Source organism: Panthera pardus, unplaced genomic scaffold (genome assembly GCF_024362965.1).
Source record: "Panthera pardus isolate Hobbes unplaced genomic scaffold, ASM2436296v1 HiC_scaffold_13, whole genome shotgun sequence".
Lineage (NCBI taxonomy): Eukaryota > Metazoa > Chordata > Mammalia > Carnivora > Felidae > Panthera > Panthera pardus.
The window spans coordinates 203558029-203579870 of record NW_026526688.1 but is presented as its reverse complement, the minus strand read 5'-3'; the positions used below and the strand labels follow the sequence as shown (position 1 = coordinate 203579870).

The window sequence follows — 21842 nt, the reverse complement described above, 5'->3', positions numbered from 1 at the left end:
AAATGTAAAAGCTTACGTGACACGGACATTTCTGAAGAAAGCACAATTATAAAAATTGGACCGAGTAGAGACAAAAGCGAGACAGACCGCAGAAGAATGGCCAAAGAAGAAACAGAGAAAACGATGAAGGAACTACCCCACAAAACCCACTGACCTGGGTGGTAGTAAAGGGGAATTCTATCAAACCTCAGAGACCAGATAGTCCCCATGCTGTATAAATTGCTTCCGAGCATAGAAGATGAAGAAAAATGTCTTTCATTAAGTATAAAGGTTATACTAAAACATGACAGAGAGTATAATAAAGGAAAATCACAGACGCCATCTCCTATGAATATTGATTGATGTAATAATCCTAAATAGAATCTTGGCAAATGGAGTCCAACACTACACTGAGAAAACAGTACCTGTGGCCAAGCAGAGTTTACACCAGGAAAGTAAAGTTGGTTCAATGTTAGGATATCTGTTAATAGAACTCACCACATTAATAGGAGTAAGGAGAAAATTACATGGTTGTCTATATAGTTGTTGAAAAATCCTATGACAAAATTCAATACCCACTCCTACTAAAAACCCTTGAGAAAATAGGAATAGCGGGATACTTCCTTAAAATTATGACCCCTACACCCCAAGGCTAGGGCTGGCATCTCACTAAAGGGGAGACACCAGAGGCATTCTTACTAAGGTCAGAAGCAAGGCAAGAGTGCTCACTACTGCCAATACTATTTAACGTTGTTCTGGAAGTATTAGCCAAATGATCAGAGGCATAAGAATTGGAAAAATTTAAGAAAACTATCTGTAGCTGCAGATGACAAGGTAATATTCTGGAAATTCCTAGAGATCAACGATAAAATAATTCATAAAGTAGCAGGAAGTAAAATGAGCATAGCAAGTCAACAGCTTTCATATACACCAACAATCATAGCAAGAAGACACAATGGAAGAGAGGACCTCATTTGTTCTTGACTGAAATGTGCCAACATTACCAAGATGCCAGCTCTCCCTACGCTAACCTGTGGACTTAATGCGATCTCAGTAAAAATACCAACAAGCTTTTCCACGGAACCAGCCGCGAGCCCATGTGGGAAACCGACGTTCACATGGGAAACGAATGCACAGAAACAGGAGAGCTGGGGGCACGTGGCCACTCAGGCGCTGACACGGGCGGCGGGCCCTCTACTGTGCAGCGGTGTGCTACAGGTGCACGGAGGGACACAGAGCCAGAGGAGGACGGAGAGTTCGGGCACAGGCTGGGTGGCATGTAGAAATCCACGGGAGCAAAGACGGGCCTCCTGGTACGTGGTGCTGGGACAGCTGGAGAGCCGTTTGGGAAAGGCACCAGGAAACATGGCAAACTCCTTGTAACCTGGATGTAAGGACTTAAGTCCAGAGGCAGTGAGAGGGAAGACTGACAGGTCACCACCGCCAACGACCGAAACACCGCATCTTCTGTACTGCGTAAGATACCACAGGCAGAGTCAACAGACGAACAACAAACTAGGAGAAAATATTTGTCACATCAGGGATGAAGGACTAACACCCCTAAGGTACAAAGAACTTTAAAAAATTGAGGAAACAAAAGCAAAGTTTCTCACGAAAGAATGAAAGTGTCCGGGAGACATGAGGCAAGTTCAGTCTGTGGCCTCCTGCTGGCTGCCCGGCCACGGGGTGGCAACGGGGTGATTCTGCTTTCGCACCTGCTTGTTGGGTGAGGGGGTAGTCAGCTCGTCTGCCCACGGGACCCTGGGTCTGCTGACCCTGCCAGGCGCAGAAGTGTCTGAAGTGGCCTAACACAAAGTACGAGGACTGTTTCGCGGTGTCAGGCTGAAAGAGAACCCGAGAAGGGCAGGTCACTGTGGCTGGGAGAGAGTGCCAGTTCTCTTGGTGTTTTCTTTTACTGGTTTCTAAAAATTAGTTTTATTGAAGTATCGGCCACATGTGATAAATTGCACCCGTTTTAAGTGTACAGTTCAATGCTTTAAAAAAACACATATGGGGCGCCTGGGTGGCTCAGTCGGTTAAGCGTCCGACTCGGCTCGGGTCATGATCTCACAGCTCGTGAGTTCGAGCCGCGTGTCCGGCTCTGGGCTGACAGCTCGGAGCCTGGAGCCTGCTTCGGATTCTGTCTCCCTCTGTCTCTGTCTCTGTCTGTCCCTCCCCCACTCACGCTCCGTTTCCCTCTTTCCCTCAAAAATAGACAAACATTAAAAAAAATTTTGAGGGGTGCCTGGGTGGCTTGGTCGGTTAAGCGTCCGACTTCGGCTCAGGTTGTGATCTTGCGGTCTGTGAGTTCGGGCCCCGCGTCGGGCTCTGTGATGACCGCTCAGAGCCTGGAGCCTGTTTCAGATTCTGTGTCTCCCTCTCTCTCTACCCCTCCCCTGTTCATGCTCTGTCTCTCTCTGTCTCAAAAATAAATAAACGTTAAAAAAAAAATTAAAAAAAAATGTTGAAAATGCACACACGTATAAAACCACCAGCACAATCAAGACACAGAACATTTCTATAATTCCAGAACATTCCCTCGTGCCCCTCTGAGGTCAAACCACCCCCAATTCTGCAGCCCCAGTGAGGTAGAAATCCAATTACTGCCATTGTAGATTAGATTTGCCTCCTATCTTATATGAATGGAAGCATACAGTAAGTACTCTTTTGTGTCCGGCTTCTTTTACTTAGCTTAACATACTTCTAAGAGTTTTTTATTACTGAAGTATAGTTCACATACAGCGTTATAGTAGTTTCAGGTGCACAACACAGTGATTCGATAACTCTATGCATTACTCAGTGCTCGCCACAGTGAGTGTGGTCACCATCTGTCCCCAGATAGCAGTATTACGGTCTTATCGGCTACGGTCCTTGTGCTGTACTCTTCATCCCGTGACTCGTTCATTTTATCACTGGGAGTTAGTACCTCTTGATCCCCTTCATCTATTTCATGCATCCCCTCACCCACGTCCCCTCTGGAAGGGGACGTATTTATGCATCTGTTTCTAGTTTTGTGTTTGTTCATTTATTTTTTAGATTCCATACATAAATGAAATCATATGGTATTTGTCTTTCTCTGACTTATTTCACTTACCACCTAGACCCATCCATGTTGTCACACATGACAAAATCTCATTCTTTTTTTATGGTTGAGTAATACTCTATTATACACACACACACACACACACACACACACACACACACACCACATCTTTGTCCATTCATCCATCGATAGGCGCTTAGGGTGTTTCCATACCTTGGCTATTATAAATAGTGCTGCAATGAACATGGGGGGCATATGTCTTTTCAAATTAGTCTTTTCCTTTTGTTTTGGTAAATACCCAGTAGCAGAATAACTGATCGTATGGTATTTCTGCTTTCAATTTTTGAGAACCTCCATACTGTTTTCCACGGTGGCTACACCACCTCACATTCCCACAACGCACGAGGCTTCCCTTTGCCTCCGCATCCTCGCCCACACACCTTATTTCTTGTCTTTTTTTTTTTTTAGCCATTCCGACAGGTGAGATGATAGTTCGTTGTGATTCTGGTTTGCATTTCCCTGATGACGAAGGATGTTGAACATTTTTTCAGGTGTCTGTTGGCCATCTGTACGTCTTCTTTGGAAAAATGTCTATTCAGGTCCCCTGCCTATTTAAAAAAATTGGATTATTATTGATATTTTTTGGTGTTGAGTTGTACAAGTTACTTTTACATTTTGGATAGTAACCTCTTATCAGATATATTATTTGCAAATATTTTCTCCCATTCAGTAGGTTGCTTTTTTGTTTTGTTGATGGTTTCCTTTCCTGTGCAAAAGATTTTTATTTTGATACAGTCCCAGTAGTTTATTTTTGCTTTTGTTTCCCTTGCCTCAGGAGACATATCCATAAATATGTTGCTAAGGCTAATGTCCAAGAGATTATTGCTTGCATTTTCTTTTTTTTTTTTTTTTTTTAATTTTTTTTCAACGTTTTTTATTTATTTTTGGGACAGAGAGAGACAGAGCATGAACAGGGGAGGGGCAGAGAGAGAGGGAGACAGAATCGGAAACAGGCTCCAGGCTCCGAGCCATCAGCCCAGAGCCCGACGCGGGGCTCGAACTCACAGACCGCGAGATCGTGACCTGGCTGAAGTCGGACGCTTAACTGACTGAGCCACCCAGGCGCCCCGCTTGCATTTTCTTATAGGAGTTATATGGTTTCAGGTGTCACATTTAGGTCTTTAATCCATGTTGAGTTTTTGCGTATGGTGTAAGAAAGTGGTCCAGTTCCATCCTTTTGCATGCATCTGTCCGGTCTTCCCAACACCATTTGTTGAAGAGACCGCCCTTTTTCCCACTGGAGATTCTTTCCTGCTTTGTCATAGATTAATTGACACATAAGCGTGGGTTTTTTTCTGGGCTCTCTACCCTGTTCCACTGATCGACGTGTCTATTTTTGTGCCAGTTAGCATAATATTTTTGAGACTTACATTGCTGTGTATATCCTTAGTTCATTCCTTTCATTGCTGACAGTTTTCCAATGTAAGGATATGATACGATTTGTGTATCAATCATCTGTTGATAGATATATAGATTTTTTTGTTACGACTACTATAAATAAAGCTAGTAGGAACTTTGGCACAAGTCTTTTTTTACACATGTATTTTTATTTCTCTTGGATAAATACCTAAGGGTGGAATTGCCAGGTTGTATGCTAAACATATGTTTACTTTATAAGAAAAGGATTATTTTTTTCTAAATGGTTTATAATTTTATATTTCCAACTGCAATATATGAGAGTTGTGGTTGCTTCACATCATTGCCAACACAGATTACTGGTCTTTTTAGTTTAAGCCATTCTTTTGGGTATGGGGAGGTATCTAATTGTGGTTTTAATTTGCATTTCTGTGATAACTAGTGATATTGAACATATTTTCCTGTGCTTATTGGCATTTATTTTATGAAGGGTCTGCTTAAATCTTTGGGGGGTTACTTGTCTTCCTATCATTGAGTTGCAAGAGTTTTGTTTGCATTGGACAGTCGTCTGTTGCCAGAGATGTGTATTGTATTTTTTCCCAGTCTGTTGCTCGGGTTTTCATCATCTATTGGTATTTCCGGTGTCCTGTCTATGAAATCTTTGTCCCGAAGATGAAAGGATTTTCTCTTATGTGTTCTTTCTAGGATGTCTACAGTCTTAACTTTGATGTTTAGGTCTCTGATCCATTTTGAGTCGATTTGTGTGTGTGGTGTGAGGTATGGGTCAAAGCTCATTTTTTCAAAGTGGACGTCCAACTGCTCCAGCATCATTTGGGAAAATTATCCTCCACCCCTACCTGATTACATTAGCACCTCTGCTGAAAGTGAATTAATCATGTATGTAAGGGTCTGTTTCTGGATTTTCTTCTGTTCTAATGATCTATGGATCTATCCTTATACTAACAGCACACTGTTTTGATTACTGTGGCTTTTTTAAATGTTTATTTATTTTTGAGACAATGCAAGAGACAGAGTGCAAGCAGCAGAGGGGCAGATAGAGGGAGGCACAGAATCCAAAGCGGGCTCCAGGCTCTGAGCTGTCAGCCCAGAGCTGGATGCGGGACTCGAACTCATGAACCGTGAGATCATGACCTGAGCTGAAGTCAGACGCTTAGCCGACTAAGCCACTCAGGCGCCCCTGATTACTATGGCTTTACAGCAAGTTCTGAAATCAGGTAAAATTCTTCAAAATTGTTCTTCCTTTTCAAAATCCTTTTCATTATTTCCATATAAACTTTAGAATAAGTTTGTTAATTTCTGCAAGAAAATCCTGCTAGGATTTTGACTGGAATCATGGGATCACGTTGAATTTATAGGTTGATTTGGGGAAAACTGGTATCTTAATAGTATTGTCTTCCAATCTATGATCATAGTATATGTTTCTCCATTGTCTAGATCTCCTTTTTTTTTTTTTTTTAAGTTAATTTGTTTTGAGAGAGAGAGTGCAAGTGGGGAAGCACAGAGAGAGGGAGAGACAGAACCCCAAGTAGGTGCCGAGATGTCGGTGCAGAGTCCGATGCAGGGCTCAAACTCACCAACCGTGAAATCGTGACCTGAGCTGAGACCAAGAGTCGGATGCTTAACCAACTGAGCCACCCAGATGCCCCAAGATCTCCTTTAATTCCTCTCAGCAATGCTTGTAGTTTTCAGCGTGCACGCCAGACACGTATTTTGTTAAATTTATCTGAGTATTTAATGCTTTTGGATCCTATTGTAATTGTATTGTTTTACTTAAAATTTTTTCAATTGTTTATTGTATTATATGTAAATGCCATTGATGTTTTTAAATTTAAATTTTAGTTAGCCAACAAACAGTGAAATACTGGTTTTAGGAGTAGAATTCACTGACTCATCACATACCCACTGCTCATCACAGCAAGTGCCCTCCTTAATACCCATCCCCCATCTAGCCTACCCCCTACCCACCCCCCTACTCTCTGCATCAACCCTCAGTTTGTTCTCTATCATTAAGAGTCTCTTGTGGTTTGTTTCCCTCTCTCCTTTCCCCCCTCCCCATATGTTCATCTGTTTTGTTTCTTAAATTCCACATGAGTGAAATCATATGGTATTTGTCTTTCTTTGATTGACTTATTTTGCTTAGCAGAATACATTCTAGCTCCATCCATGTCTTTGCAAATGGCAAGATTTCATCCTTTTTGATGACTGAGTAGTATTCTGTTGTATATGTATATATATAATATGTATACGTATATGTATGTATACATACAATATATATACTATATATATATTCCATTGTGTGTGTATATAAATATATATACACAATGTATGTATATATATATTTATCTATCTATATTTTTCTATATATCTTCTTTATCCATTCATCAGTTGATGAACTTTTGGGCTCTCTCCATAGTTTGGCTATTGTTAATAATGCTGCTATCAACAGTGGGGTGAATGTGCCCCACTGAATCTGTATTTTTATATCCTTTGGGTGAATACCTAATAGTGCAAATGCTGGGTCAGAGGGTAGCTCTATTTTTAGTTTTTTGAGGAACCTCCATACTGTTCTCTGGAGTGGCTGCACCAGTTTGCATTCCCACCAGCAGTGCAAGAGGGTTCTCCTTTCCCCACATCCTTGCCAACAACTGTTGTTTCTTGTGTTGTTCATTTTAGCCATTCTGACAGGGGTGAGGTGGTAGTTCATCCTGGGTTTGATTTGTATTTCCCGGATGATGAGTGATGTTGAGCATCTTTTCATGTGTCTGCTGGCCATCTGGATGTCTTCTTTGGAAAAGTGTCTATTCATGTCTTCTGCTCATTAACTGGGTTGTTTTTTTGGGTGTTGAGTTTGATAAGTTCTAGCTTTTGAATACTAACCCTTCATCAGATGTCATTTGCAAATATCGCCTCCCATTCTGCAGGTGACTTTTAGTTTTGTTGATTGTTTCCTTCACCGTGCAGAAGCTTTTTATCTTGATGAGGTCCCAATAGTTCATGTTTACTTTTGTTTCCCTTGCCTTCGGTGATGTGTCTAGTAAGATGTTGCTGCGGCCGAGGTCAAAGAGGTTGTTGTCTGTGTTCTCCTCTAGGATTGTGATGGTTTCCTGTCTCACATTTAGGTCTTTCACCCATTTTGAAGTTATTTTTGTGTATGGTGTAAGAAAGTGATCTGGTTTCATTTTTCTGCATGTTGCCGTCCAGTTTTCCCAACATCATTTGTTGAGGAGACTGTCTTTTTTCCATTGGATATTGTTTCCTGCTTTGTCAGAGATTAGTTGACCATATAGTTGTGGGTCCACATCTGGGTTTTCTATTCTGTTCCATTGATCTGTCTTTGTGCCAGTATCATGTTGTCTTGATGACTACAGCTTTGTAATATAGCTTGAAATCCAGAATCACAAGGCCTCCAATTTTGTTTTTCTTTTTCAGGATTGCTTTGGCTATTCAGGGCCTTTTGTGTTTCCATACAAATTTTAGAATTGTTTGTTCTAGCTCTGTGAAAAATGCTGGTGGTAGTTTGACAGGGTGGTAAATGGCATTGATTTGTATACGTTAACTTTGTTTCCTATGCCCTTCCTAACTATTTTCATTGGTTCTCGTAGTAGCATCGTTTGTAGACCTCTTAGGATATTCTGTGTGCATGATGGTGCTGTCTGCAAATAAAGATAGTTTACTTCTTTCTTTTCAAGCTGCATCCCCTTTATTTTTATTATTGTCTACTTCTGCTTTACTGCACTGGCTAGAACCTCCAGCACGATGTTGAATAGAAGCACGGAAGTAGACATTCTTGCCTTGTTCCTATTCTTTGGAAAAAGAGCTGAGTTTTTCACCATTAACTAAAATGTTAGCTATAGGTTTTTCATATGTGCCCTTAATCATGTTAAGGAAATCCCTTTTCTATTTCTGGCTCACTGAAAATTTTATAATAAATAGCTCTTAAATTTTGTCAAATTCATTTCTGCATCTATTGAGATAATTACATGGTTTTTCTCCTTTATTCTCTTAACATGATTAATTACATTGATTAATTTTTGAGTGTTAAGCTAACTGTGCATTTCTTGGATAAAGCCCGAGTGGTCAAGGAGTATTGCCCTTTTTCTATACTGCTAGATTTGATTTGCTAATATGGTGAAGGATTTTGGCATCTATGGTCACGAGGCATATTGGTCAGCAGTTTGCTCTTTGTGCAATGTCTTTTTTTAGTATCAAGGTAATTCTGGCCTCATAAGAAGAGAAATATTCACTCTTATCTTTTCTGAAAGTATGTGTAAAGGATGGAACTACTTTCTTAAATGTTTGATAGATTTTACTAGTGAAGTCATATAGCATTGGGAAGGTTTTTATTACAAATTCAACTTTTTTAATAGATGAAAAGCTTTCAAATTGTTTCATATTTTATCAGTTTTGGTAATTTGTATCTTCCAAGAAATTTGAGTTCTCAAATTTATGGAGATAAAGTTGTTAATTTCATTCTGCTGTTATTCTTTTAATGTCTGCAGATTTAAGGCTGATGAGCCCCTTTTCATTCTTGATATTGCTGCTTTTTAAAATTTTTTAATGAGTCTCACTAGGTATTTATCAGTTTTTTTAAAATAAAGTTTTTAAAAAGTTTATTTATTTTGAGAGAGAGAGAGAGACAGAGAAAGAGAGAGAACGTGTGGGGGGAGGGACTGACAGAGAGGGGGACAGAGGACCTGAGGCAGGCTCTATGCTGACAGCAGAGAGCCTGTAGTGGGGCTTGAACTCACAAACTGTGAGATAGTGGCCTGAGCTGAAATTGGACACTTAACTGACTGAGCCACTTAGGTGCCCCAGGCCTATCAGTTTTATTCATCTTTTCAAAAATCCTGCTTTGGGTTTCTTTGATTTCCTCTATTTTTCTGTTTTCTATTATGCTGATATCTGCACCTCCTATCTTTCTTCTACTTACTAAAGGCTTAAGTTGCTTTTATTTTTCTAGCCTTTGAAAGTAGAAGCTTAGAAGCTTTGGTCATTTATTGTTGACTTTCTTATTTTCTAATATAAGTATTTAGTGTTGCACATTTCTGAGTACATCAGCTGCATCTCACATGTATTTTCAAAATATTTTATTTTGGGGCGCCTGTGTGGCTCAGTCGGTTAAGCGTCCAACTTTGGCTCGGGTCATGATCTCGTGGTTCATGGGTTTGAGCCCCGCGTCGGGCTCTGGGCTGACAGGTCAGAGCCTGGAGCCTGTTTCGGATTCTGTGTCTCCCTCTCTCTGCCCCTCCCCTGTTCATTCTCTGTCTCTGTCTCTCTCAAAAATAAATAAACATTAAAGAAAAAATTTTTTAAATAAAAAAAATTAAAAACAATATTTTATTTTAATTTATTCTTTTTAGTAGTCTCTACGCCCAACACGGGGCTCAGCCTCACAACTCCGAGAGTCACATGCTCCACTAACTGAGCCAGCCAGGAGCCCCGACCTCAAAACATTTTCTAATATCCCTTGTGACCTTTCTCTTTGACCCATGTGTTATTTAGAAATATATGCTTCATTTTCCAAATACTTAGAAACCCCCATATATATATATATATATACATTTGTTCTTAATTAATTTAATTCCACTATTATAGAACACATTCACTGTGATTTCAGTTCTTCTAAATTTCTTGAGACCTGTATTGCGGCCAAGACTTGTGTCCTGACGCACGCTGCACTGTGCACTTACAGAACACCCTGTTCTGTTGTCGGTGGTGGGTAACGTTATCTAGGTCTACACACTTTCTGATTTTCCCTGTACTTGTTCTTGTCAATTATTGAGAAAGTAGTGTTGAAATCTCCAGCCCTATTTGTGGTTTGTCTGTTTTTCCTTTCAGTTCTGTCAGGCTCGCTTCATGTATTTGAAGCTTTCTTCTTAGGCACACTCTACGTGGGACTGATTTTTCTCCGTGACACGTCCCTCTCTGTGCCTAGTAATATTCCTTGTCTTGACATTGATATAGCCGTGCAGATTTTCATCTGATTAGTTTTGGTCTCCCAGTTGTTGGTTTTTTTTTTTAATTTAATTTTTAATTTTTAAAAGTTCATTTATTTATTTTGAGAAAGCAAGAGAGAGAGTGTGAGTAGGGGAGGGGCAGACAGAGAGAGAGGGAGAGAGAATCCCAAGCTGACCCCACACTATCAGCACAGAGCCTGATGCAGGGCTCCATCCCATGAACTGTGAGATCATGACCTGAGCCCAAACCGAGAGTCGGACGGTTAACCGACTGAGCTGCCCAGGAGCCCCTCGGTCTCCCAGTTTATAATGTAAGTTCTACCCCCTGGAGAACCACACACTACATCTCCCATCACCAAGTCCAGGTTTGGGGAGAGTTCAGGACCTTTGTGAAGGGCAAGTTTCTCTGCCTCCACATTGTTGTGCTTAGATACAATGACAGGAATAACATCACCTGCACGATGTCACCTTGCATCCCAGGACAAGAAAAGTATAAAATTTCACAAGTTGCATTTACCTGCTGAAGTGGCCACTAATAAGCAGAGACAGAGCAGATGTTCCATAAACGAACACATTAGAGCTTGAAAGAATTTTTGAGAGGTTGGTTTATGTATTAGTTTCCTATGGCTGCTATAACAAATTACCACAAATTTGGTAGCTTAAAAAAAGGTATGTTGGGGCGCCTGGGTGGCTCAGTCAGTTAAGCGTCCAACTTCGGCTCAGGTTATGAGCTCGCGGTTTGTGAATTTGAGCCCCACATCAGGCTCTGTGCTAGAAGCTCGGAGCCTGGAGCCTGCTTCAGATTCTGTCTCCCTCTCTCTCTGCCCCTCCCCCACTGTCTCTCTCTCTCTCTCTCTCTCTCTCAAAAATAAATAAACATTAAAAAAATTGTTTTTAAAAAGGTATGTTTATTCCCTCATATTTCTGGAGATCAGAAGTTTGAAATCCCTATCATTGAGCCCAAATCCAGAGGTCAGCAGGCCCCACTTCTGCTGATTCTCTAGGGGGAGACTCTATTCTTTGCTTCTTCCAGCTTCTGGTGGCTGCTGGCATCTCTTGGCTTGTGGCCACCTCACTCCCATCTCGGCCCTGCAGTCACATGGCCTCTCTATGTGTCCTCCCTCCACCTCCCTCTTATTAGGGTGCTGTGGTGGTATTTATAGAGCCTGCTCCGATAATTCAGAATAATCTTCTCAACTCAGAATCGTTAACTTAATCATGCTGCCAAGATCCTTTTTCCATATAAGGTAACATTTACAGGTTCTAGGGATTTTGTGGGCCAAACATATGAGCCATAAAATATTGAAGATGTGTATACATTGAGACACAAATTTTGAAAACAAAACACAAAAATATGAAGTTATGGGAATCAACAGTGTGTGCACGAGAGACAGAGAGAACAAATGAATAGGAGTGGCTCTCTGGCGGCCTGAGGAAGACAAAGCTACATGGAAGCAGAGCTTTGGATGTTGGATGAGGAACAAAGTGCGACAGAGACATACCTTTGGCCCACTAGCAACAGATGGGCAGAGTCACGGTGGGTACCCAGGGGCCAGGGCACGCAAAAGGTCAGAGGTTCTCCAACTTAATGAAGCCAAATCTAGATTCCCGTTCAGCTGGCGAGAAATGGAAAAATGGAATTATACAAAAAAAATCATTTGTATAAAAATGATGTAAGTGTGATTTTACCTAAATCCTTCATTGGACCCATGCTTGACTTGGCCATCTATGCTGGAGGCCACCTCTAGGCAGCTGAGAGGTAGGGGTGCAGTCGTAATCAGGCCTAGAAATGCCCTGGCAGAGACTGAGCAGAGGGTTGAGGAGGAAAGGCCCTGTGCTCAGGAGCACAGGACGCTCACAACGAGAAAGGAAGCAGGGCAGATAAATCGAAATCTCACGAGGAAAAGGAGGTTGGAGAGCCTCACTGGCTCCAGCAGGGGTGCTGGGACAGGCCTGCAGCCTAGACCCCACAGCATGGCCAGCAAAGGTGGGCAGCACCCAGCCCAGGAGCAGAGGGAGATCAGTCTGGCCCTGGAAAGCAATGAACTCCAGCACGGGCATTTCGAGATACACCAAGGCCCCTTCTAAGTTGACCCCTGGTTGTGCTTCTTTTGAACTGTGGCCCAGACACGTGGCCTGTGTCCAGTGAGGGGTCTCTGGGAGCCGATGGTAATTGTAGGTGGCCCCCAAGCTGAAGCTTTCCAAAGGACAGGGAATGGCCTGTGACAAAGAACCTGAGAGCTTCAGAATCATCGAAGGAGCATCTGAAGTTTCTCCACCTCCACCTCCAGACCCCCTGAGCCAGACTGTCTGGGTCAAGGTGTTTCAAATGTTGCCCTAGCACAGTTCGTGGCCTGCTGGAAGCCACAGACACGGAGGGCCCAGGGTCTCAGGCTCCATTGCTTTTTTGCTTCTTTGGGGAAAGAGAATTATCTCCAAGCTGGAAAGAGCCCAGCAAACACCAGGAAGACAGAAGTGAAACCTGAGGCGGGTGAGGCACTGAGCAGGGGAGGCAGCTGTGATGCGTCACTTCTGTCCCAGGTCTGTGAGAACATGCACCAGAGGACGACACAGCTCTCGTCTCAGTGACCGTGACTGGAGGGTGCAGGAAGAGCAGGAGAGGGGCTGGGAGACCAGAGGCACCCTACTTTGCAGAGGTGGGCTTCTCTCAGGACTGTGGTTATGGGATGGGTGCCGGCAGAACAGATGGGGACGGGAGATGACGACGGTCTTTGCTCTGTTTCCCACTAGCAAGCCAGTCTGCCTTCCTGAGACAACGCTCCCTTGATCATGGGGGCTTTGCCAGCTGTAGAGCGTGGACCTGTTCCATGTTCTTGGACTCAGGAGCAGCTTCAACCACAGGAAACGTCTCTTTCCCGGAGGTCTGAAAGCACTTCTTGGCCTAGCTGCTCTCTTGGTGTTTGTGGAAGTACGCTTCTTTCTTTTCCTTGTTTCCTCTAGAAGGTTATTGGTCTTTCGGGCTTTCAGCCTTCTCTTGGATCCCTTTAGGTAATTTATATGTTCATAGAAAATCATTCATGTTATTAAAACAATAAATTAATTGGCAGAGAGTTGTAAATGATGACCTCTTATTGTAAAAGATGGTCTTTGGAAAAGACTGATTAAGAAAATGTTCCAGCAGATGAAGGAAAAAACTTCAAAGTATTCGAGGACAACCATCTCTAACACAGAATTCTATCTCCAGCCAAATTATCAACCAAATGTGAGACATTTTCAGACATGTATGGCCTCTTAAAATTAACCTATCTACCATTTTGAGGGAGCCATATGAGAATATGCTCCCTAAGACAATGGAGTAACCCAGAAAAGGGAAACAGGGAATGGAGATCCAAAAAAGGGGACCCCGATGACGGTGAGGAGAAGCCCCAGGTTCTCAGATGTGCACCAGGCAGAGAGAGCAATCAGTCCAGACTGGAGCAGGTGGAAGACTTACAGAAAGGACTTCTTCGGGAAACTGAACTTGACAGAACATCTAAAGGGTGTGAAGAGCTTGCCAAACAAAGATCTTCAGACGAAACTCTTGGAAGAAGTGTTCCAGTAACAACAACAACAAAAACAACAACCTCAGGAGTTGTTGTGAGATATATGGGAAGTGAGAGGAATATCCTATTTCGGCAAAATACATCGTTGGCTATTTTTTCAAAAAAGCTTAGATCAAATAAAAGAGAAACACAACTGCACAGGACAAAAACTGTAGACAATATTAACACAGCAGTAGAGTGGGAAGCAGAGATTAAGGGGACAGAAGGACATGCTAAATTACACGTTTTATCAGAAGGAAGATATAAATATTGATTTATAAGTAATCAAAAGAAAAACAAAAGAATATGAGTGTTTACACTGGCACCTAAAACAGTGACTAGAATGCAGTAAACATTCAATAAGGATTTACTGAGCAAATGAATGAAGAATAGGTATGATTCTTTTTTTTTTAATGTCTACTTATTTTTGAGAGAGACAGACAGACACAGCATGAGCAGAGGAGGGGCAGAGGGAGAGAGGGAGGGAGATACAGAATCTGAAGTAGGATCCAGGCTCTGCGCTGTCAGCACAGAGCTTGATGCGAGGCTTGAACTTGCAGACCCATGAGGTCATGACGTGAGCCAAAATTGGACTCTTAGCTTACTGAGCCACCCAGGTGCTCCAGAATAGGTACAATTCTTAAGGGCAAAAAGCATAAGAGCAAATTTTAAGTATTCTGGAGAGTTCTCCACTTACAGAGAAAGTTGTAAGCATGTTGTGCATCAACTTTCCCATGTAGAACAGCTCTAAAAATTGGAGAAAATATTAAAAAGCGCCTAATTGAAGGCAAGAGACAGCAGTAAGGAAAAATCCCAAGGCAGTAAGAAATTGAAAGGCCATGACTGCAGAGAGAGGGAAGTGCAGAAATATAAGCCTGATGTTTGATATCGCATTCTCCCTTGAGGAATTTGCTGGTTTTCAAATGATGGTCGAAAAGCTGAGGACAGCTTTCAGAAGTCTATGGGACCAGAGAATAAGTTGAAGTTCAGGGCTTATCAAGAAAGAGGATCCTTGCTAGTCTAGGGGAAAAGATGATCCAGAAATTTACTGGCTTTCACAAAAATTGAGACCCATATTCCCAGTGGACAACCGTTGGTCGGATGAAGGTAGTCTGCCCCTGTCTAATTGCCAAAAGCAAAAGCAAATCATCTTTTGAGGAAGATAACACTATTCATAGCTACAGGTGACTTTGCATGTTCATTCACGCTTTTCAACAGAAAATTGCCTGGCATTCTGTGAAACAAGATAAAATGACCAAAAACCAGGAGAGGAACAAAAGAAACAGATCTATGGGAGACAGAGATATTGTGATTTTCAGTTACAGACATTAGAATAGTTGTGATTAATATGTTCATGATATTAGATGACAAATTGAAAATTTGAGTAAAGAACTGAAAACTGTAAAAAATAATGAAATGGAAAGTTGTGGGTCTGAAAAATACAACAAATAACATTAAGAACTCGAAAGTTTACTCAAATAGGATTTCGCTTAAATAGCCTATTAGTCATACCTGTTGAGAAGATGATTGAATGGAGGACAGCCACCAGAATTAAAGATTAGACAAAATATCTAGCCTGAGGTACATAGAGAAAAAATATGGAAAATACAGAAAAGAGCAAAAGAGGTACACGGAACATGGTGAAAAGTTCTAACATAGCTATTGTATAACCACAGTCCCAGAACGAGAGTAGGAAGCAGTATTTAAAGGGAGAATGACTGAGAAGTTTCCAAAGTTGATGAAAGACATCAAACCATTGATAAAAGGAATACTAAAAACCATGAACAAGACAAATAGAAAGAAAACCACAGGTAAACATAACATAAAATGGCTGAAAACCAAAGACAAAGAGGAATTTTTACAAATAGTTACAAAAAATTGATTACTTTCAAAGAAGCAACAGTGTAACAGTGACTTCTTAACAGAAATAATGGGAAATAGAAAAAAAATGGAATGAAATTATCAACATGCTAAAAATAAACCTGCCAAACTAGAAATCTATATTTAACAAAAATATTCCTCAGAAGTAAAGGTAAAATAAAAACATTTCAGACAAACAAAAAGTAAGAAATTTGTTACCTGAATACCTGCACTATTAGAAATGCTAAAGACAGAAGAAAAAGAACTCCATATGGAAACACAGAGATGAAGGAGGGAATAAAAAGCAATGGAAAGAGTATCAGTTAAGTTAAAATGAACACTGACAGTCTAAAACCATATCATAATGTTTTGTATCCTTCAAGGTATAGTAGAATTCAAATATAGTACAACCATAGTATAAAAGGCAGGAGGGGGAGTTAAACTGTTATAGTCTTAGAAGTGGTCAAGGGGCGCCTGGGTGGCTCAGTCGGTTGAGCAGCCGACTTCGGCTCAGGTCACGATCTCTCACTCCGTGAGTTTGAGCCCCGCGTCGGGCTCTGTGCTGACAGCTCGGAGCCTGGAGCCTGTTTCGGATTCTGTGTCTCCCCCTCTCTCTGACCCTCCCCTGTTCATGCTCTCTCTCTGTCTCAAAAGTAAATAAACGTTAAAAAAAAAAATTAAAAAAAAAAAAAAAAAGAAGTGGTCAAAGTACAACTTTTGCACTAGATTTTTGTAAGTGAAGTACTCTCTAGAGTAGTTTCTAAAAGAATAGTGAAAGAATATATAACTAACAAGGTGATAGGGAAATGAAATAACAAAAATACTTAATAAAAAAAAAGGCAAGAAAGGAGAGAAAAAGAAACACAGAATAAGTGAGAAAGTAGAAAACAATGCTAAAAGGAACAATGTATACAAAATAAATCAGTAATTACTTATATGTAAATGGACAAAATATTCCAATTAAAAGACAAAGATTGTCAGACTGGATTACGTTCGTAAAACACTGCCTATAAAAGATATACTATAAATATAAACACACAGAAAGGTTGATAGTAAAAAGATGGGGAAAATACATGACGAAGATACTAACCAAAGAATATCAGACAGAGAAGACCTTAAGATAAGACACATTGCTAGAGCTGAAGAACATTTCACAATGATAGATCACTGATTATAAAAGACAATAGTGTGATTATCGTATGGGGGTTAAATATATGTAGAATTGAAGTGAATAAGTAAAGAAAGTTGAAAGGTTTTGAGATCATGTCATTGTCTGGGAAGTGGAAAAAGTACTGATATATGTTGGACTGTCAATGAGTCACTGATTCATGTTATAATGTAACCATTATGAGAATATTAAAAGACTGCAAAACCAAAAGCTAACAGAGGAAGAAAATGATAATCCAAAAGAAAAGAGAGAAGGAGAGAAAGGAGAGAAAATAGAAGATAAAACAGGTAGGATAAGCAAAAACAGTACCATAATACATATTAAAAAATACAAGTAATTGTGTTAAAAGTAAAAGACGGAGTCTCTAATTAAAAGAATATAGGGGCGCCTGGGTGGCTCAGTCGGTTGAGTGTCTGACTTCAGCTCAGGTCACGATCTCACGGTTAGTGAGTTCAAGCCCCACACTGGGCTCGCTTGCTGCTGTCAGTGTGGAGCCTGTTTCAAATCCTCTCTCGTCCCCTCCCACTCTGGTGCTATCTCAAAAATAAATAAACATTAAAAAAAAAAGAATATAATAGTCGAAGTTGACAAAACTGAACTATATGCCACTTAAAGAAGACCCACTTTAAATATAAGGGCACAGAAAAATCAGAAGTATAGTACAGCATGGGGAAAAGAACATGCAAACTCCAACCAAAAGGAAGTTGGTTTAGCTGCACTAATATTAGAAAAAAATAGTTGCAAGTATATAATGGCTAATAATATAGCTTCAAAAATATGGAACAAAAATGGACAGAACCAAAAGGAGAAATAGACAAACCTATAATAGTAACAGGAGACTGTGGGCATCTGGGGGGCTTAGCCGGTTAAGTGTCTGACTTCAGCCCAGGTCATGATCTCACAGTTTGTGGGTTCGAGGCCTGTGTCGGGCCCTGTGCTGACAGCTCAGAGCCTGGAGCCTGCTTCGGATTCTGTGTCTTCCTCTCTCACTGCCCCTCTCCTGCTCATGCTCTGTCTCTCAAAAATAAATAAACGTTAATAAAAAAATAAAAATAGTAATAGGAGACTGTAATTCAACTCTCTAATAGCTAACAGAACAACCACACAAATATCAAGAAGGACACAGAAGATGTGAGCAACGTGTCTGCAGACTGTGCCGAATACTGTAGCCAAGAGTGGGAGCATACACATCCTTATCAAATGCACAAGGGCAAAACAGACCTCATGCTGCTCTGTAAAGCCACTGAAAACACATTTCAAAGGCTCTAAATCCTCCAGAGAATGTCCTTTGACTGTGATGGAATTAAGCTAAAAATTATCATCAGCAACAACAACAAAAACTAGGATATGTTCATATATTTGGAAATTAAACATTATACTTCTATTTTTTATTTATTATTATTTTTTAAATGTTTATTTATTTTTGAGAAAGAGAGAGACAGAGTGTGAGCAGGGGAGGGCACAGAGAGAGGAAGACACAGAATGTGAAGCAGGCTCCAGGCTCTGAGCTATCAGCACAGAGCCCGACGTGGGGCTTGAACTCAAGAGCTATGAGATCATGACCTGAGCCAAAGTTGGATGCTTAACTGACTGAGCCACCCAGGCACCCCAGCAGTGCACTTGTAAATGGGACTTGGGTCATAGAAGAAATCACAATTAGAAAATATCTTCACCTGGATGATTGTGAAAACAGACATATCAAAATTTATGAGATGCAGTAAAGTCATGCTTAGAGAGAAAATTATAGCCTTATATCCATATTAGAAATGAAGAAAGGCTGGAAATCAGTGCTCTAAATACTCATCACCAATAGTTGGAAAAAGAAAGAACAACATAATAAATCCAAAGAAATTTGAAAGAAAAGATAATAAAGATAAGAGAAGACATTAATACAATGGAAAATAAACATATAATAAAGAGATTTAACAATAACATAATTGGTTTTTTTGAAAAGATTAATAAAATCAGTAAGTCTCTAGAAAGCCTGAATAAGAGTGAAAATGAGAAGGCACAAATTATCAATACCAGGAATGAAGAGGAAGTATCATTACAGACTCAAAGTCATTAAGATAATAAAAAGAGAATAATATGAGCAACTTCTTGCCAATACATTTGGAAATATAGACAAAATGGGCAAATTCACTGTAAAACACAATATACTGAAACTAATACAGAGAGGAGCAGTCATATATCTATTAAAAAAGTTTAATCCCACACCAAAAAAATCACAGTCCCTGATTCACTGATGATTTCCTCCCAACATCTGAGGAAGAAACAATACCACTTTATTATTATTATTATTATTATTATTATTATTAATTGTTTTGAGAGAGAGAGAGGGCACAAGCAGGGGTGGCACCCCAGAAACAAGACCGCTTTTATATAAACTCTTCCAGAGAATGAAACAGAAGAAATATTTCCTAACTCAAAAATCTGACAAGGGAATTAAAAGAAAGAAAAGTTATGGTCAGACTGCTTGCAAAATTTAGGTGCAAAATCTTCAACAGCAGAAGAAAACATGATCTATCCAACTGAAAATAGGAAAGAAAACACAGTCCATTGAAAACATGACATAAGAAAACAAAAGGCTTAATATATCAGTAATTATGACAGATGTATGTGAGCTAATTCACCAATTAAGAGAAAGGGACTCATAGATTGAATTTTAAAATGTTAACATTATGTACAAAAAGACAAAGGTGAGAATAAAATACTAGGGGTGCCTGGGTGGCTCAGTCAGTTAAGTGTTCAACTTTTTTTTTTTAATTTTTTTTTTTAACGTTTATTTATTTTTTTTGAGACAGAGAGAGACAGAGCATGAACGGGGGAGGGGCAGAGAGAGAGGGAGACACAGAATTGGAAGGAGGCTCCAGGCTCTGAGCCATCAGCCCAGAGCCCGACGCAGGGCTCGAACTCGCGAACCGCGAGATCGTGACCTGAGCCGAAGTCGGACGCTTAACCGACTGAGCCACCCAGGTGCCCCAAGTGTTCAACTTTTGATTTCAGCTCAGGTCCTGATCTCACAGTTGTGAGTTCGAGCCCTGAGTTGGGCTTCATGCTGGGCTTGGAGCCTGCTTAGGATTCTCTCTCTCCCTCTTCCTCTGCCCCTCCCCTGCTCACGTACTCCCCCCACCCCACAAAAGAAGGAACAGTTAAAGATATACAAGACAAATGTGCTCCAAAAGAAATCTCAACATTGATCTAAATTTAAACCAAGAAAAAGTCATAGAGGACAAAGAAAGAGATTATAGTCTGTTGAAAGTAAAACAAAAAATATATAGCCATCATAAACATATAAACACCTAACAAACAATTCAGCCTCAAAACCTCTCAAGGAAACTTACAAAACCACAGGGGAAAAACAGATCGGCAATTCTAATGGGAGATTCTGATGTGCTCCTTTCAGAAATGTGTAGATCAGGCAACCAGGCAAGCAGAGAAAAAGCACTGAAATGGAAGATCCAAACACAGCGGCCAACAAGCTCGGGCTGCCAGGTGCATAAAGAACTCCACGGCCAACAGAGAAAGGAGACACGCTTGGTCAAAAATGAAGCCTCGTTAAATACTGAGGGATTTAAAAAAAAAAATACTGAGGGATTTTATATTACACAGATGATACTCATACCTATTCTAAAATACACTTAGAAAATAAGAAGAAGAAGATGAGAAATGGCATTTTAATTTTCTTACTCTTTTCTTCTTCCTTGATTTTAAAAATTTCTGCCTTTTATAAATTATCTTTATTGAATTACCTTTTTTTGTGTGTAGTGGATTGGTTGTTCTTTTTCCAACTTCTTGTGCTGAATACCTACCTGTTTTTAATGAGTTCTATTTTCTGATGAATGTATTTAGTCCTAAATTTCCCTCTCAGTACCTCTTGCTGCGTCCCACAAATGTTCACATGTTGTGTTTTTTATTGTTAATTTCTAAACGTTTCTTAACTTTCTTTCTTTCTTTTTTTAACATGGAGGTTTTTGATAGTATATTATTTTATTTACCATCTTATCAAGGGGCCTTTCCAAGACTGATGATGGCAGTGTTGTTCACTGCAAGAATGATCATCTCAACCCTTAGGACCTGAAGCTACAAAATGAATGCAGATCCCCACTCAACACCATAAGCTAAGTAAATTCCATAGGGATCAAACATTTCAATATGGCAAATTAAGTCCTAAGAGACAGAAAAACATAGGTGACTATTTATATGACTTGGGAGCAGGAAAGAGTTTTTAAAAGATAGTATCAAAGACAAGCACTACAAGGACTAATAGTATAAAATTAAAAATGTTTGAACATTAAAAAGAGTTAACATAATTAAGGGCCAATAAAAAACTGGGAGAAATGTTTGTTTTGTAATTGCCAAAGGGCTAATAAATTTATTATAGAAGTAGCTCCTGAAGAGTAATAAGAAAAAAAAAGAATATCTTGATATAAATGGGAAAATGATATGAGCAGGTGATTCATGGAAGAAATGATCAAGGAGCAAATGAAAATTCAGCTTTCACTGATAAGCAAATGCAATTAAGTGCATCAAGGGACTTTTTCACTCACCAAACTGCTAAAGTTAAACAAGACTGAAATATGTGCTGTTGGCATGGGTGCAGGGTGAGGGGCACTCCGAGAGACTTCTCATGGAGAATAAATTATTATAACCTTTTTTGAAGGCATTTGGGAAATTGTTTAAATTAGTATATATGCATTCAGTAGAATTCCATCTGGTTATTTAAAATAATTTTGTAGAAGAATATTTAATTAAATGAAAATATGCCATAGAGGTCTTGGTAAATTTAAATTTATGCCAGATAGATAAGCAAGGAGAGGAGCTGGAATGATCTGTGTGGTGATGGACCATGTTTA

The 21842-nt window shown here is 40.1% G+C and overlaps 1 long non-coding RNA gene across 2 annotated transcripts in view; it reads right to left on the bottom strand.

Moving 5' to 3' along the window:
- Window positions 1–1280: 1280 nt before the first annotated feature.
- LOC109269770 (uncharacterized) overlaps window positions 1281–21842 on the bottom strand; it is a 77807-nt gene continuing 57245 nt past the window's right edge. Inside the window, exons 3-4 of one of the 2 annotated variants that reach the window (XR_002081257.2) lie at window positions 11919–12032; window positions 1281–1821 (exon numbers count right to left, since the gene is read on the bottom strand). This is a non-coding gene — a long non-coding RNA (uncharacterized LOC109269770). Of the gene's footprint in view, window positions 1822–3220; window positions 3631–11918; window positions 12033–21842 lie in introns of those variants that run through there. The other variant, XR_008421886.1, reaches the window with a different exon arrangement.